The sequence below is a fragment of the Perca flavescens genome, chromosome 5 (genome assembly GCF_004354835.1).
Source record: "Perca flavescens isolate YP-PL-M2 chromosome 5, PFLA_1.0, whole genome shotgun sequence".
NCBI classification, from domain to species: domain Eukaryota; kingdom Metazoa; phylum Chordata; class Actinopteri; order Perciformes; family Percidae; genus Perca; species Perca flavescens.
In genome coordinates, this window is record NC_041335.1 from 19,515,408 (window position 1) to 19,533,782 (window position 18,375).

General features: G+C 39.8%; 1 protein-coding gene across 1 annotated transcript in view; it reads right to left on the minus strand.

Moving 5' to 3' along the window:
• bmpr1ba (bone morphogenetic protein receptor, type IBa) overlaps positions 1-12,997 on the minus strand; it is an 80,569-nt gene extending 67,572 nt beyond the window's left edge. Inside the window, exon 1 of the mRNA XM_028577610.1 lies at positions 12,912-12,997. The gene's annotated coding sequence lies outside the window, so the exon portion shown is untranslated. The remainder of the gene's footprint in view (positions 1-12,911) is intronic.
• Positions 12,998-18,375: the final 5,378 nt, after the last annotated feature.

The following is an 18,375-nucleotide window of genomic DNA, read 5'->3' on the forward strand; positions in this document are numbered from 1 at the left end:
AATCGGATTTAATTACTGGGATAATGACTTTGGAAAACACATTGACAAGTCCATCATGAGTTTATGTCTCATGGGGAGGTGGTGTCTGCAAAGGCAATGTGGACACAATTTCAGCCATCAGGGTATCAATGATGTGACGGAAAACAATACATCTGCAGCAGCAGATGGAGGGCTTTTAGAAAGAGAGAGACAGACATGGAGAGAGACAGAATGAATAACTAGTGGCCTATGAGTTTGATTATACACATTATAGCCCATCCTTTGCCAAAGACACATCTGCACTAGAGGCCGATTTTTTGGCATTTTTTACATAATCGGCATCGGCCAATATCAAGCCGATTAATAGGCAGGCGCATCTGCGGGCTGCCTGGTGTTGTTGTTGTGGAACACGTGTTTGACGCACGCTGCCCCAAGAGTCAATTACCAGCAGAGTGAGCAGACCTCACCCAGTGCCTAAGGAAGGAGCTGTTCCTCGGAGAAAACAGTAAGGATTAAATTCTTAAAGTCCTATATATTTAATGAAAAAAAAAAAAAAAAAAAAAAACATGAATAGGCGACATGACAATCGGCTATTTTGGATATTAATAGCTGTCATGTCATGCTGTCATGTCACAATAATTAAGCTAGAATTTTGCAATCACAGACAGTGGATCTGAGACTTTTATGATTTGTTCTGTTTGTGTGTCTATATTTGAGAGGGTTATCAACTCAATGCAGAGAAAGAAGTTGTAGTTAAAAGAGACCACCGCACCATAGGCTAGTGAAGGACTGGCTTTGCTTAGCTAGCGTCGTTGCTAGGGTTGGTACAGAGTAGACCCGCTGCTAATACGGCACTTGTGCCTTAACGACCCGTATCTACCGGACCGAATAGCAGCGCGGATTTCTGTGAGTCATTTCGGCGCCACTGATGCCTGCGTTGCTCTCTGATGCTCGAAAACGAATGTTAGAATAACAGAAACATCGCAGCATGTGACGCTAGTTAACATTACACTCGTCAGCAGCTAATGTTAGCCTACCGTTAGCTAGCAGATGGATTAAACACAATTAAAATGCTGACAGCTAAACGGTGTAAAGTGTGATATATTTCAGTGTATATGATCCAACAGCAGTTAATGTTAGCCTACCGTTAGCTAGCAGATGGAGTAAACACAATTAAAATGCTGACAGCTAAACGGTGTAAAGTGTGATTTATTTCAGTGTATATGATCCAACAGCAGCATGTTAAGCAGTGTGCAGCTGCCGTTGTTTACTTGTCTGAAGAACAACACAGATGTCGCGGTGCATTCAAAGTTGTTGTAAAATACCCTTTTGCCATGGTGGTTGTTTTTCTCGTTCAACAGCAATTTACTAGTGAAATACATTATTGTTATGAGTTATAGTTATTACATTATTATTAAATCATTTAATTTTGACCATATGGCCTAAAGTTGTTTTCCCCCCTTTTGCGATAATTAGGTTTTGTCCATTTGGCTTTGTCTGTCAACAAACAAAACAAAACAAAAATACATGTTTCAGGACAGTTTTTGGGAAGATGATGGAAACGTTTTTAGCCTTGTATCACTTACAATGCACTGAATTATTATCTGATTTATAAAACAAATGTTAGATTTTATATCTATACCTATCTATAAAATGACTTGAAGAAGATACTATACAAAATATTAACTTAACCTTGTATTTTCCCCCTTTTTTAGTCATTAAGTCTGATGGCTGAAAAGAAAACCAGCCCCTTATGGCAGCGCTTCACCCAGCCAACACCAAAACAAAGAAATGCTGCTGGTTGCTACTGTGTGTCAGCACTACTATTGTTAAAATAGTTAATTTATTTTATTGTACTCAGATGTTTGATAAATGCTGCTAAGTGCACTAAACTTTATCTTTTCATTGAAAAGTTTATTTGACAAAGTTAAGTTTATTTTCTTTCTTTCTTCTTACCAGTTTTGTTTATTTATACAATATATGTTTTTACATTATACATGTTTAATGTAAGTATACAAGTGCAGATTAGTGTTCAAGTGTTCAATAAATGTTTTTGTTGAGAAATTTTGTGTATCTTAAGTACTTATTAGTGTTAAATTTTATCTTTCAAATAGAGGTTAAAAACAAGCAAATATCGGCCAAAAATAATCGGCAGCATATATCGGCCATCGGCCGACCCTGATTTCAAAAGATCGGCATCGGCCTGAGAAAACCCATATCGGTCGACCTCTAATCTGCACAAATCAAAGAAAGCCATTTATCATTCCAGACCTAAATGCATGCGTGTAGAGGACTATAGTCAGTCAAAGACTACGAGGGAGACAGTCAGTAAAATAGAGCATAACCCTTGTGTTGTCTTGTGTTTACAGCATTTAATGTCTAACTGGGATATTTTGTTCCACCAAAACAAGTTCCTTGCCGAGACTATTTTGTAGAGCCACCATCGCTGAGTCCAGAACTTAGCGCCACCCAGGATGATTGTGATCGGTTTAAAGAAATGCAAACAACCCAGAGTGTTTTTTCTCCTATCCTAGAATGTATCTGTGGTGTAGCCAGAGCTTCCTCCACAGTGATGTGTAGATAGGTCTGGCAATGCGAGAATAACCTTATCTACACCTTCACACTGGATTCCTGAATTGAAAAGCTTTGTCAAAACAAAAGCACCTGTGGTAGGTGGTCAGATATTCTGTACTGCTGTGACGGCGGGCCATCAGTACTGTACACAGCCCATCTTTTAAAACAGGACGTCTGGTTTTTCCATCACTCCTCAGACTGACCTTTAACCTCTCAGACATTCTTAGAAAATGAATAACTGCAGCCGGTTATTAATTAGAAAATCACAACTTGAAGTAACATAAAAAAGAAAAGTGAAAACTGATACTTAATGCCCTTGTCTATCAACACTGACTCAGCCTGAGCTACCCAGTCTTTATTTACTATACCTTTTACTAAAATATTGATATCCAGGCCACCAATTATACATGTAGTCACCCTAATGAAAGTTTTGAGTAGTGAGGGGATGTCTAGACCAAGAGGTGAAGGCACTTCCTGAAACTTAAGAATGACAGTTGCTCGTAGGCAAATACTTCTCCCCTCATTGATGGAATGGCACCTCAAAGGAGGCACCATGAAAATTGGGGGTCTCAGGTTTGGAGGGCAGGAGTGATGAAATTGTCCCAAAGTGGATCCAGATGGATATTTCCTCTCTTTTTCCTCAGTCCCCCACTCATCATTCCATAATTTCCCTGTTTTTTTTTCTCTCTCTCTCCTTTAAGTGAACTACGGACTCAGTGATTACTTTAGTTAGAAATGAGCCAAACCAAACACAAGAAGACCGGGTTGTGGTCTACCAAATACAAAACAGCCTCACAGTTCAAAGCAAAACTGTTTGCGAGATGAAGCTTCCTCAGGGCTCAACCTGTTAATGTGTGTTAACAGAGATGTTCTTATCAACAATACACCGTACATTGTTATATATATATATATATATATATATATATATATAGATAGATAGATAGATAGATAGATAGATAGATAGATAGATAGATAGATATATATATCTTAATATATATATATAATAATTTACCACATATGTTTTAACATCCACCTTAAAGTGTTTAAACACAAGCCTAAACTGATTCTGTGGGTTATTAGTTGGGCTAATAAATCATAATTTAAACTTGTTTTATACCATCAACCTATGCTGCTCACGGTGCAGTATTATGACCAGCAGCCTTACTTTAGCCACAAAGTTCGTCACAGTCATTTGCTGATTACTATGATCTTCCTTTGGGTCCTGGAGCTGTCCTCAATAAACAGAGGGCTGGAACATTTTAAGTACAGTATTGTTTCTAAAAAGGTGCTGATGCCAACTCTTTGTCACGTCATTCAAAAAAAAAAATAGAAGGGGAACACCGGGGGAGGAGTGGCTGAACTGTGTGCCCTGTGTGAATTATAGAGCACTAGGACAGAATAACTCCATCATGAGATCAGGATGGGTTGTGTGTTTAACTGTCCACCCCGAGGGGGAACAGGAGAGTAATGGAGATGAAGATTAGGATAATGAGAGTGTGCGGCTGCCTGATCAGGTTCTGAAAAGACTGATAAGCGGAAGTGAATATAAATGCACCCTATATGCATCGTATACCTGCATACAAAACACTAAAACCTCAACTTTATTATCTAACTGGCCTCTAGATGCACACAAAGAACATTCATTCATTCATGCACACAACTACAGGTACTGTGGGCACTCTTTTGTTCATCTCTCCATTACACACACACACACACACACACACACACACACACACACACACACACACACACACACACACACACACACACACACACACACACACACACACACACACACACACACACACACACACACACACACACGCTACATTAACCCAATAAGCAACATTTCCAGTCAGATCCGTGTCAGATCCTAGGCCCTATCTTGCACTCAGCGCAATTGCCTTTGTACACCGACGCATGTATCATTCCTATTTTGCACCCGACGCACGGCGGACTTTTCCCTCCACAGACGCACGTCGGTAAATTAGGGAATGTATTTGCGCTCCTGGGTGGTTCAGCGAAAAGAGGAGGTGTGTTCCGGCGCAAATGTTATCTGGTGCTATTTTGCAGTTTCAGAAAACAATTCTGCCACTGACCAGGAAAAACCTGGTCTAAAGTCAGTGGCGCGTTATTCAGATGCTATTTTAGGGGCGCATGCTTGGCCATAATGTAGCGTGTGCACAACCCGCATACACTTCTCTCATCTAAACGGACGCAGCAGTTTCCATTTTTGCAAACCATACATAATTACAAAGAAAAATATTACTGAAAATGCGCTTCAGGTGTTTGGATAGGTCAGGAGGAACTTTACAGTACAGTCCTCAAAAAGTCGCAGCATTCTTTGTGGCTTGTTGTGTTTTTACACAACATTTCCATGAATCATGGATGTGTTGATGACATAAATGAGGAAATATTAGAGGACTTAAGGAGACGTGATGCTGAAATACGGTGGGATTGGACACTTCGGCGCAATCTGATCCGGGAGTAATGCGCGATGTGCTCCTGATGGAGCGGGTGGACGGAGATGGTGTGGGGGGAAGAAGAAGGGGCACAACAGGAGCAGGTGGTGCGTTTGGAGGCCCACGCTCCATGGCTGCAGCAATCCTCTCCAGACTTCGCCACCCGGCCAAGACGGGCATTTATTACTTTGCCGCATCCTGGACAGCTCCACTGGCGTGCGCCAGGCAAATCCGCCGTCATAATAGCAATCCGCCATGGAACAAGCGTGCCTGCTCTTAAAGGGAATGTGAGATGACGCTCTGATTGGTTATTTTCACGTTACGCCCAAACCACACCTAGTTACTTCAGACCAACCCATTTTAGATTTGCGTCGGGCGCAAGACTCATTTATCCCGCCGGTATAATAGCAACAGCGCTCGAGATCCGCCCACAAAGCTACTTGCGTTTTGCATTTCACACTTGCGTTTCAGATTGTTAAAATAGGGCCCCCTATCTTCTCTGCAGCTGACACAAATGACCACATGTAGCAGTTTTACTGCATTCTTAAAACTGGAAAGGACAAAAAATTGTTGATTACTTGTATTTACAACGTTTCATCAAGTTAAAATCATGAAATGTACAGTATGTGATGAAGGTCCAAGGTATAAAAATAGCTGTATTATTCTATATAATTATAAATCGAGGAGCCTCTGTGTGTGTGTGTGTGTGTGTGTGTGTGTGTGTGTGTGTGTGTGTCTCTCAAACGATCCCGCATACGCAAAAGATGTCCCATCACACGCAGCACGCTGTAAAGAAAACAAAACAGCGACCTCTGTGCAGCTGTGGGGGCGGGGTATCACGGCTCTCAGTCAAGAATGTCTTCGCAGTGGGCTACCGGTGACGTGCCAAAAACTGATCGTCCGAGGCGCCTGGGTAGCTCACCTGGTAGAGTGTGCGCCCCATGTACAAAGGCTTAGTCCTCACTGCAGCAGCCACAGGTTCAATTCTGACCTGCAGCTCTTTACTGCATGTCATTCCCCCTCTCTCTGCCCTTCCGTGCCTAAACAGTCCTATCCAATAAAGGCCAAAAAAATTGATTGCCGTCAACCCTACATGCAAATGATGAAATTAGTCGAACACAAACACGTTAGATGACACCCAGGCTCTCGGTCTCTCCAGCACGTTATTTTGTTGTGCACATTTCTGCCCTACAAAGGCAAAGTGCAGTAACTACGCCAACACTGAAACTGAGAAAAATGTTTCAAAGTTTTCATACAGGCCAGCCAAACATGTTGTAGGTACAATAGTGCTGACACTTTTATGTAATACCTTTACAGGAAGGAAAATGTTATACATTAAAGAAAAGACCATTGATATGACCTTTGACCCTAAAAATGTAGATACTGCACTCTGCCTTTGTCTAACTTCAAGCAACTAAAACACTATTACAAAGGCAGTATACAGTTAAGTTAAACATTAAGTTCTTTGAGGTCCTTCTGTGAGTTATTTTGTGGTACAATGGTTCTGGAGAAAGCTACAAGCAGCAATTGTTTGGCCAAGCCATCAGCCAGTTCAAAATAGGCATGTTTTAAACGGGCACTGCACTAGGTTTTTAATTTCAGATTCAGAGTAAATTCTAAATCTAATGACATACATTATCAGCACGTTATTGTGTGTAATGTGCAGTGAAAAATAGCGTTGGAGCCTTTTGCGTGTGCATACTTATTTGAACATGTCAAAAGCAGCGCAGGGGCACCTGGGTAGCTCACCTGGTGGAGCCCATGTGTGGAGGTTTACGCCTCGACGCAGCGGCCGCAGGTTTAACTCCGCCCTGCGGCCCTTTGCTGCCTGTCGTTCCCTCTCTCTCCCCTTTCATGTCTTCAGCTGTCCTGTATAAATAGAGGCCTAAAATGCCCAAGAAATAATCTTTGAGAGGAAAAAAAAAAAAAAAAAGCAGCACAGGAGTTTCCATCTAAAAAGCGAAGGGTCAAACGTTTAATTCATACCAGCTACAGAGAGGAAGAACCAATGGGATCTGTGTGTGTGAAGACAAATATCTCACACACACACACATGCATGCACACGTTTATTCTGCTTATTCAATCACTTTAAAAAAATTGTGATTCCGACTGCTCAATGCATACACTAAGTAAGTAATTTCACATTAAAAGGTGATGAACTTTTACAGAAGAAAACAACATGTATTCAGAGACAGCGACATCCAGGTCCATGTAAAGCAGTGGCCATAGTTAAATGAAAATATACTTGCTTGAGTTTCTTGAGCTTCAGACAGCTGAGTGAGCCTTTTGTCTATACTGTTTATAACCCTCCCAGCGCTGAGAGATTAAGAGAAATGGTATCATCTTTGGGAAAATAATGCTGTAATTCACCTGTCCTTATATACCCTTAAATAAATCTGAACAAATCCAACAGGATTTCTGTTGTTTGACATGTGAGCTCAAGCATTGCTTAAAAGGTTGTAGTTTATTTTTAGTACTATATTTTCCTGTGATTTACATTAAGTGTCCAAAATGTCATTACTCGCTTTACAATAAAGCTAACCCTCCTCCCTGTTACCCCGTTGTGCTGTTTTACAATTCAATTCAATTCACTTTAAACTCATGAATGCTATGATGTCTGATGAGCTATTCTACTGAGTATAACATGACACGGAAGATTCCAAGTCAAAGCAATATAATCTGTTCTTCCATTTTTTCCTTTACGGCCGGAGCTGACATAAATCTGGCAACCAGCAAAGTAAACATGCGTAACTAACACTGAAAACTGAAACGTTGCCAAATTGCAGTCTTTTCAAGATAAGCGTAAGTGCAGCGTGATATTTCTGAGGTGTTTTCCTAGCACAACTGTCAATTAGTTGATTTATTCGAGTAGTTTCTCCACAAAGAATCATGCAAAAGCACCATTTTAAATCTTGTCTTTACCAGAGATGTGCTCATAAGTTTCTTAAAAAAAAAATCATTCAAAAAATCACTAAATCGACTAAAGAAATCTTAGTCGACTATGGCCGATGAGTCGCCAAACGACTATGAGGGGGCAGCCCTAACAGATTGCGTCCCATAAAACAGATTAGCACTGCAGAGGAGAAAACAAGAGAGAGAAGATGTTGTTAACAGAACTTGAGCTGCAAGTTTTATTGTGAAATAGCAGCAGGAAGTCTTCAGGGAAAGTAATTGACCATAGCTTAGCATAGGCCTAGTTTAGTTAGGTTAATTGAGGAAAGAAAGTGGTCTAAATCGACTTTTTTTTTTACAAAGGGTTAGGTGCAGAGCTGCTGGAGATTACAGCAGTTTGGGTGAACCTCAAACCTGCAACACATATTTTCAAAGCAAGCAATGCCTTTTCCTGTGCTTGTTGCTCCATTTCTTCAGGATGAATGTGATGCATTCATTTCAGACAATCCTACTATTCCTATTCTTCAACTGTCTTAACTCTATAAGCTTTGAAAAACGTTCAAGGCCTGTGGAAAACTTTCTTAAACACTCGCTGTTATCAAATTCAGGTAAACATCAATGCTGGAAGGTTTCTATAAATCGCATTGACACTGTAATTAAGAAAGATGGATAGGTCTTTGAAAAAAAGACCTCAGGCTAGTGGTTGTTATCTCTTTTTGATTGTTATCAACTCTATCCCTAAGTTGAGGAAATTGGATATTAGAAAAACACAACACTTACAAACTGTCCTCAGGTTCACATGCACGATAGTTTTTACTCTTTATAATCTTTAAAAGAAATAATGTGGTGACTGTAATCGCATTCATGTGCTTAAGGCATTTACCTTTTTCTAAGAAAGGTTCCCCGTATAAGTGAAGAAGCATGAGAGGCACGCAGCCATCACATCAGATGGGAAGCGTGAAGAGCATGACTCATTTCTGTAGAGCTGCAAAGATTAATCGATTAGTTGTCAACTATTAAATTTATCGGCACCTATTTTGTAAAAATCCCAGCTTCTTAAATGTGAATATTTTCTAGTTTCTTCACTCCTCTATGACAGCAAACTGAATATCTTTGAGTTGTGAACAAAACAAGACATTTGAGGACATCGTCTTGGGCTTTTGGGATACATTGATCAACAATTTTCAACATTTTCTGGCATTTTATAGACCAAACCAAGTAAACTACTCGATTAATCGAGGAACTATTCGACTGATGAATCAACTAACAATAATCATTAGTTGCAGCATTACATTTCTGAAAATCATCAAACATTTTTGGCCTTCATTCTCACTGAAGACTCGAGGAAGTCCATTTCATTGAATGCCACCACTGCTCACCCTATTATAACCTCTTTACCCTGTTACATCCAACTTAACTTCCTCTTTGAACTTTCTGACGGCTACACGTTTAGAAAAAGCTACATTCAATAACACTGAGATAGGGAAACACATCCACAGATTTTGTAGATATGTTAGCTTTTTCTCATTTTGACCTTGACCTCACTCTGAATAAATCAATCGGACTTTACATGACATTTGATATAAACTGAATATTGCTCCACACGGCTACTGCGCATGTACATGTACCCTTTGACTATATCCTCGGTCAGTCTTTTCCACGTTGTGTTCCACTCATCAGACAGAAATGTAGTTGGTTTTTGGCAAGTTTGCTATTCTTGGCGTGTAGATTAAGCACCGGCAATGTGATCTGAATTTCCAGCAGTCTGAATTAAACACGTCTCACATCATGAGATGTCTGAAACTCTTATGTGTCTCAAATGCTCCCCACACACACACACACACACACACACACATATACAACGAGAATAAAAAATGAGGGAAGTGTTCTGTTTACCACTGCTATGTGAAACTCAATTACACAGCCAATTGAGAATGTGGCTGTTTCTCAGATTTGCCTGATGTGTTCCTTACCTAAATAGGATTGCTGTTCCTTGTGAAGCCTCAACAACTGCATACACTTACTAGATTGACAAACAAAGAAAGAGTGTGTACACACACACACACACACACACACACACACACACACACACACACACACACACACACACACACACACACACACACACACACACACACACACACACACACACACACACACACATCTGGACCTCTCATTCATATTTGCTGAGTGTTTTCCTGCGTGGTTCCCCAGTGTTGCATGCCCCCGGACCCTCTCAGATGAGGTGAGGTAAGATTTGAGGCATAGTTTTATGCCATCTGGATATACATTCACACATGCTTGCTCATGTGCACCAATACACACTCACATACAGATATACTCTTGTCATAACCCACACTGACAAACACCTGGACCTGGTTACTGGACTTGGAGGGAGAGTTGTATAGTATGTGCATGCCTGTGTGTGAGTATAAGTGGGGCGTATGGGGAATACTGGGTTGTAGGTTATTCAGCGCTGGAGGCTGTGTTGAGGTTTGTTTTATTTTTTTGTGCTTTCTGAGCCCTTGAAGACGAAGGCTCATTTCACCAAGTCTCAAAAATTAAAGGTAGGTTATTGCTACTACAATATGTAGAGTCATTCTCCCACATACATCACGAAAGAGAGGGTTTACATTTTTTCTGATGGTTGACTGAGTATCGTGATTGTACTGATGTGAATATAGTCCGTGTTAATATTTTTTACAGAATTCCTAAACAAAACATTCAACAGATGCATTTCCTGTTAACGTTTTGATGAACATAATCCAGGAACTGTTAGGTTTGCCTAAAAAACTGTGAATGGAAAATAGCTGCATCTAAATTTAAAGTTGAAGGAATTAAGTGTGTGTGAATGACAACAGCTATCAAGGTCTGTAAAATGGGTTTGCTCTCAGTCTCAAAAAGTGGTGAGTTGAAAAATACACATTTAGTGATCACATTAATGATGTGTGTCACTTTAAAGACTTTTTTGACTATCAGTGTCGATATTTAGTTTTACATCTACAGTTACTGCTAATAGCTTGTAATAGACTATTATCATCACCATTAAAGGTCCAATATGTAATATTTGTACTGTAATAAATCCAAAAATGACACCAATGCCTCATCAGATATTAAGGAAACATGTTAAACTGAAATACTATCTTTTCTGACAACAATGCTAATGTCAGTATTTTTCTTTTTGAAATTTACATTCCGTGACGGAATTTCTGTTTATGTTTTGGTCTGTGTGTTGTTATCAACGGCCCAGTTTGACAGCCAGGCCGGGTTGCCAGATATACCTGTAAAAACGTAAACCCAGCCCGCTACAGCTGTAACGGTAGTACAGCCATGAAAGCAGCAAACAAACGAACAGGATCAACGGAGATAGATTTCTACATGACATAAAAAAAGAAAACAAATGTTTCTAACAGTTGGGTGACCAGAGACGTAACAACCCCCTGGTAAATATTGGTTATGTATTTGAAAGATGGAGACAGCTTAGATCCCAAAAGGACGCAGAGTTGGCTTATTTTCTCCTGAACTGGTAAGCATTAGCTTCAGGCTAATTTATCACAGCTACTAGGGACGGGCATTTTTTGTCATTTCAACATTTGTGTACTCACATTGAATTATATAGCTAGAGTACCCGAGTTGGTTACTCGCAAAAACAACTGAGACATAGCCAGTAAAGTGGTCCCGACTGGTCCTGGCTAATGCCGCCATGCTAACCCTGCTAACTGTTAACGTTACCGGAGGACCAGGCAAGCAGCCCATGGCTGTTTACAACGTGTAGTTCAGCAGCTGGAGCCGACAACGGTGAGTTATTTTAAGCCACGAGAGGGGGGCTGTAAATCGGAAAGAGAGGACTGTGAGTTTGCAGTGTGTTTAGCGATTGTTGCCGTAATTCTAAGCCAATGAAGTGTGTTCCATCGGCAAAGTAGTGGTATTTTTCTGAGGAAGTGTGCGTGACTGGCGTGTGGAGAGGACAGTGAGGTTGTTGTGTTTTTAGCGGTTCATACTGTAATTTTAAGCCGAAAAAGTGTGTCTGTCAGTTGGTTACAGAGCTCCGCGTGAGCACGGGCTTTTATGACTGTCAATATAGCCAGCATCTACCGTTAGCTACTCCGCTGTGCTGTGGAGTAATGTCTGGCTATGTGAGAAAAGCGTCTAGCAACATTGTTGTGAATGCTGCGGTCTCAGCCTGGCAACCTCCGTGAACTTCGAGTCTGGGCAGGAGGGGGCGGGGGAGACGACTCTCCAGTAAACTATTTTAACCGCTAGCTGCCAGTATTACATACAATATTACATATTGCACCTTTAAAGTGACTACTATACAGATAATATGGACTAATATGGATAATAAGAGATTGTTCTTTTCTGGTACCCTAAACACATGCAATCACTTTCACAAATACAATTTGACATTGGCCCCCACAAATTAAAACATGAAAACAATCACTACCACTGTTATTAGCTCACTATTTGGTCATGTTCCAAATGCATAAAATAGCATTATGTTATACAATGTCTTTAAATTTTAATATAGTTACCATAGACTGTTAATATTACAGTCTATGATAGTTACACAGCACAGTGGACTGAACTAATGACAAATTATGTGATCCTGGAATATTGAGTCTATTTCAGACAGTGAGTGGCCTATTTGCCGGACTCTTCTTCTTTGGAAACAATGCAGGTCTACAGGTTAACACTTTTAAAGGCAAACGCGGCGCTGAGAGGAATGTAAACACCGCTGATATATAGCTAGCTATGGGCAAACTATTCAAACTCCTATCACCAAAACGAGTGTGCTACAACATCTACGCAGTGAGCTAAATCTCCAACAACCGCACGTGCAGCAGACTGTCAACACCTAACGTTAGCAAACAAAAAGAGCAAAGCCTGTCACACTTTCCAAGGTGATCGCAAAACAGTCGCGATTCAAAACAGACATTGGGAACGTAATACCTCGCAAAATACTGTTTGTTAATGTCACCCGCCTCCACTTCCAAGTTTACTCACCTAAGGTTAATTTCTTTGTTTTCTTATTTTGATGGAGAGTTTTAGCACTCGGTACTCCGGGTACAGATGCGAGTCGGTCTGTTTTCACGCCAGAGTTGTAGTTCATCTCTCTCTCTCTCTCTCTCTCTCTCTCTCTCTCTCTCTCTCTCTCTCTCTCTCTCTCTCTCTCTCTCCACACACACACACACACACACACACGAGGTAACAGTGGGCTCACACGAAAACCTCTGGTCCTCACTCAGCAGTATGAGGGGTGATTCATGCCACGGACAGAGAAGTGCATTAGCAAAGAGAAAAGCGATTGAGTGAAGTTGTGCTCTGTCGACATGCGGCTTCCACAAGCACTCTCTTCTAGGCTACTATAAATAAAAACCTAACTGCACTGTTTCTTTATAAATTCAGTAACCTTCAGTCAAGAAACAACAATGTAGAAAGTGGGCTCTTGTGTGCTGGTTAGAAAGGAAGGAATGTGTTTATTTGAAAATAACCACAATTATTATCAATTATGGATATTTTTGCAAAAGACTAAGGCTTATAGCATATTTCTTGACTTTCCACTCTAATATGATGGGACACTTTAAATGTTGAAGATGCCATGCAAATCATGATTCATAATTAAGTCTGCAATTAGCACAACCAATCCCAAATCAGATATGTAAACTATTATTGTGTTAAATATATAGGTAGAACATGTGACATACACTACTGGAGGATGATTCAGCCTGACCTCTATTTACTGCTATCACAGTCTTTGTCTAGGCTGCATGTTTGACGACTGAAAAGGACTGTCATCATCTCATACACTCCTGCTGGAGGATGTAAGGCACATTCTTAGAAATAAATGTTACATTTATGTCAACTAGTCCCACAAAACTGGGTTGAATAAATTGGGAAAAGACTAGAAAATTGACTATTACTAGAAACCGTACATTCAAATCAATCTTAATCAAATGCTATGCAATTGGACAAGTCTTCCCTCATGGCACAGCTGATAAAAACCTGGGGCACCTATCTTGCCCATCTGGAGATGCAGACCTCATGGCTGCTCGAAAGAAAAAGGTTGAAGATCAGCTAGCAAGTGATTGTATTCTATGGCAGCAGGAGAAAGTCTCCGGGCTGAAGGAGGCTGAGAAAATGATAGCCTCCTACGTGGCTCTGCTTGACGAGCAAAAACAGAGAAACAACACCCACATGGCTGCTCTGAAGAAGGCTGAGCAGCAGTTGCAAAATAATCAAGTGGCAGGAGTAAAAGTCATCCATCCTTCAGACTTCAGACTCACATTCTTGCAAGGATGAATCCATGTAAACAGTCTTAAACCCTGTTGAAAACACTTTGAAAAGTGGCTTAGGTAGCCTAAGTGATGTAGGCCTACTTCAGTGTGTACTGTACAACTGCAGGAACATCTCTTTATCAGAGTGGAACACTATCATCAGATACCCAGTATTGGCTTTATCATTATACAGCTCAAACTCAAAGAGCTAAAGCATTCTACTCTTGGCTCAACCAGAAAACTTTCAGATCTGGCAACCTTTTTGATCTATTTTCAAAATTGGACAAATCCACATTCATGTTTAGGGATTGATGTTGGTCTGGGTGGTGGGTTCTGTGAAAATTTGGTTTGTTAATTTGTCTTGTGAAAACTCAATAAAACTATTTGAATAATAATGACATTCACAGATTCCTGCCATCACGTCTTCATTCTACTAGTTCTCCTCTCTCACAGTATCCATTTCATCTCTCTGTTTCTTTCTATCTCTTTTCTTTCTGTCTCCTTTGGCTTTGACCTTTGTTACAACCCTATAAATCAGAGACTAACCATTGATGTAAAAATAACTGAAGAAAGGATGGGGGGCACTTTTAACAAAATTATCAGTACAATTTATTAGCAAAACAAACAGAAATGTGCAAAGCTGCTCCACGGCAGCTGAGGTCAACGACAAACAAAAGGCAAGCTACCACGGTGCAGGCAGAGGCCGACACGCTTTGGACAGCACTGACTGCTGTCAGTAGCACAACAAAGAACTTGAGAGTAGTGGAAGGGAAAGAGCTTCCTCTTCTTTCTTTTTTTTAAAGATACTTTTTTGGGCTTTTCCACCTTTATTTGACAGGACAGCTATGTGAGAAAGGGAAGAGAGAGAGAGAGGGAAGACATGCAGGAAATCATCACGGGTTAGATTCGAACCCTGGACCTCTGCATCAAAGAATAAACCTCCAAGTATATGTGCGCCTGCTCTACCCACTGTTCCAACCCGGCCACGGCTTCCTCTTCTTTATCCAGGGAGCTGAACACAGACGTGCTCACTCAGTAATCACCAACCTGGAAAGGAGAGGGAGCACACACACACACACACACACACACACACACACACACACACACACACACACACACACACACACACACACACACACACACACACACACACACACACAAAATACCAATCCCTACATAACACCTTTCTCAGAATAGTGGAGACATGCGTTACAATTGGCATTATACACTGCTTATGTCAGACTTTCCTGTACTGCCAATTGGTTTCTCAAGGCAAGCAATAATACAGGAAGTTTAGCGTGGTAAGATAGTAGCACACTGACTAGAAATAAGCAAACATAAAAGAAACACAGGATATTTCTCTTGGGGGTTTAAAAGCGCATCATTTATTAAACAACTCAGATCAATTCCAATAGTTGCAACTGTAGTTTTGTAGGTGACAATTATGTTTTTTTAATAACATGTTTGATTCCTGCTGCACACTGTCTTCACCCCCTTTTAGTCCCATACAGTAAAAACCAAGCTTTCTTTAATGATAATTATGTGAAATTAATACAAGTGAGATTTGCTGCCATTTGTTCTGGTGTCTGAAAACTAAACAAAATAGACCACATGTATCCCTCAGCTATAATGAAAAGTAAATATCTCCAAGACAACCAGAGGTGTCAAAAGTATTCACATTCATTACTCAAGTAAAAGTATAGCTAGATACTAGGGTTTGAAAAGACTTCTGTAGAAGTTGAAGTATCAACTCAAGCTTTTTACTCAAGTAAAAGTGTAAAAATACTGGTTTCAAAACAACTGAAAGTATAAAAGTAAAAGTAATGTAAGGCGGAAAAAATGCCGTTAAGGACAAAAGCTTAGCCCACCCCACAGGGGCCTATAGTGCACTACCCCACCTCCACAAAAAAAACATTTTCTCGAAAAGCCATAATGACTGTAATGTTATATTAAAATCATACCTGCAAACTCAGAAGGGCTGAAATAGGTGACACATATCTGAGTCTGTGTTTTTCAGACAACGGCTGTCAGCATTTTAACCATGTTTACTCCAGATGCTAGCTAGCGGTAGGCTAACTTTACCTGCTGTCGAGCGTGATGTTAACTAGCGTCCCGTGCGGCGATGTTTCAGTTCCCTCTAACGTCCGTTTTCGGAGCATCAGAGAGAAGCGCAGGCATTTAAGTGGCACCTAAATAAGGCACTGAAATCCGCGTTGCTATTCGGTCCGGTAGATAACGGTCGTTAAGGCACCGGTGCCGTATTAGCACCGGGTCTGTGCAGGTGCGATGGATCGCGTACAAACCAATAGGGTGTCGGAATGGTATATGTTTATACTTCTCATCCAACCACAATCAAATTCACTCTCTCGGATGGCGTGATTTATCTGGATAGGTTTGTGTGTGTGTGTGTGTTTGTGTGTGTGTGTGTGTGTGTGTGTGTGTGTGTGTGTGTGTGTGTGTGTGTGTGTGTTTTTGAACGATGACGAGCCGGAATGAAAACAAGCCAAACTGAAATAGTAGTAACGATGCTATTTTAAAAATGTAAGGAGTAGAAAGTACAGATAATTGTGTGAAAATGTAAGGAGTTGAAGTACAAAGTCTGCTGTAAAATAATTACTCCAGTAAAGTATAGATACCCAAAATTTCTACTTAAGTAAGGTAACGATTTGTACTTTGTTAGTTGACACCTCTGAAGACAACATGTTGGGAAGGTTAGTGGACAGTCACGTGAAACTACCCTGCCCCATCCACTCCCTGTTGAGTTCCCTGAAATGGAAAAACCCAGTCACCCAAAGAGTTAAATACATCTGTCAGATAAGACATTTCTCACCTCTATAAACAAATTAAAATATACAGTTTACTACACAAGGATTATAGTATCCATGTTTGACCTAATTTTTCTGCAGACTAGGACAGAAAGAGTGACTCACTTTTATGAAGCATATGGAGGACCGAACAATTCATCAATCAACCAGCAACAATTATAACATTCAAAATACATACATATACACACACACACACACACACACACACACATATATATATATATATATATATATATATATATATATATATATATATATATATATATATATATATATATATAAATATATCATGAGGTAAAATGTGAACATTATTCATTAAACTATATGGCACAATAAAAAACACATGCATTCACATGCAATTGTGAAGATGTAAGTCTATCATAGTAAGTCGAAATACATAGATATACATAATATGGGCTTCATATTTTGTTACATTTATCTATTTTGTATGTATATTTATTTAATTTATATTTAGAGCCAATTCCGTCCTCCATTAAATCAAGTCCACTTCTCTTTCTCAAGTGCCTCAATGTTGTATATAATAAATGTTACTTATTGTTTTGAAACTGGAACATTTTTGCCAATGTTACAAGTTTCACATGACAAATAAAAAATAAAATACATAATCTAACATCTAAGCACTGATCAAAGGCCAGAGGTTTCACCATCACCCCAGACATCCTCACCTGTATTAAAACAACTAGTAGAAGCACAGTTCGGACATTTTTTAATGCAGATTCTGATAAAGCCAAGAGCAACAAAATATAATAAACACAGGTAATCAGATGGCTAATATTCTCTTGAAATTGTCTTAATAGCTGCAGATTAGACTGCTAAATTTGATTACAGCTACACAAACATTAACAAAAAAGAAATGCCTGCTTAGAAAATAACCTTCCAATATCCTCCTATATTTGAATTCATATGGTAAGGGTATGAATATATATTTTCCACACATTTCTGGTACTAATTTCAAGCATTAAATGTGATTTAACAGGTTACCCAAGCCTCTTTGTACACTGACTCACTGACAATGGAAAATGTGATGAACTCAACACTGACATGCTTTAGGGAAACTCAAAATTAAACTCTGGATTAAGAAATAAAGACTCGTATCACAAAATCCTATGTATTATTAAAGTGATGGTTTGGAGTAATTTCACCCTAGGGTCCTTTGCACCATGACCTCGAGCCAAACATATATATGATTAAATAAGGTAATGTCTCCAAACTTACCTCAATTATTACCTGTCTCCTATTAGTTATACTACAGCACTTACTTTAAAAAAAGTTAAATTAATAAATATTTTTGTTGTATATCTTTTCGGTGTTGTAATTTGTAGACGTCCCTAAGCACTTGTCTAACTG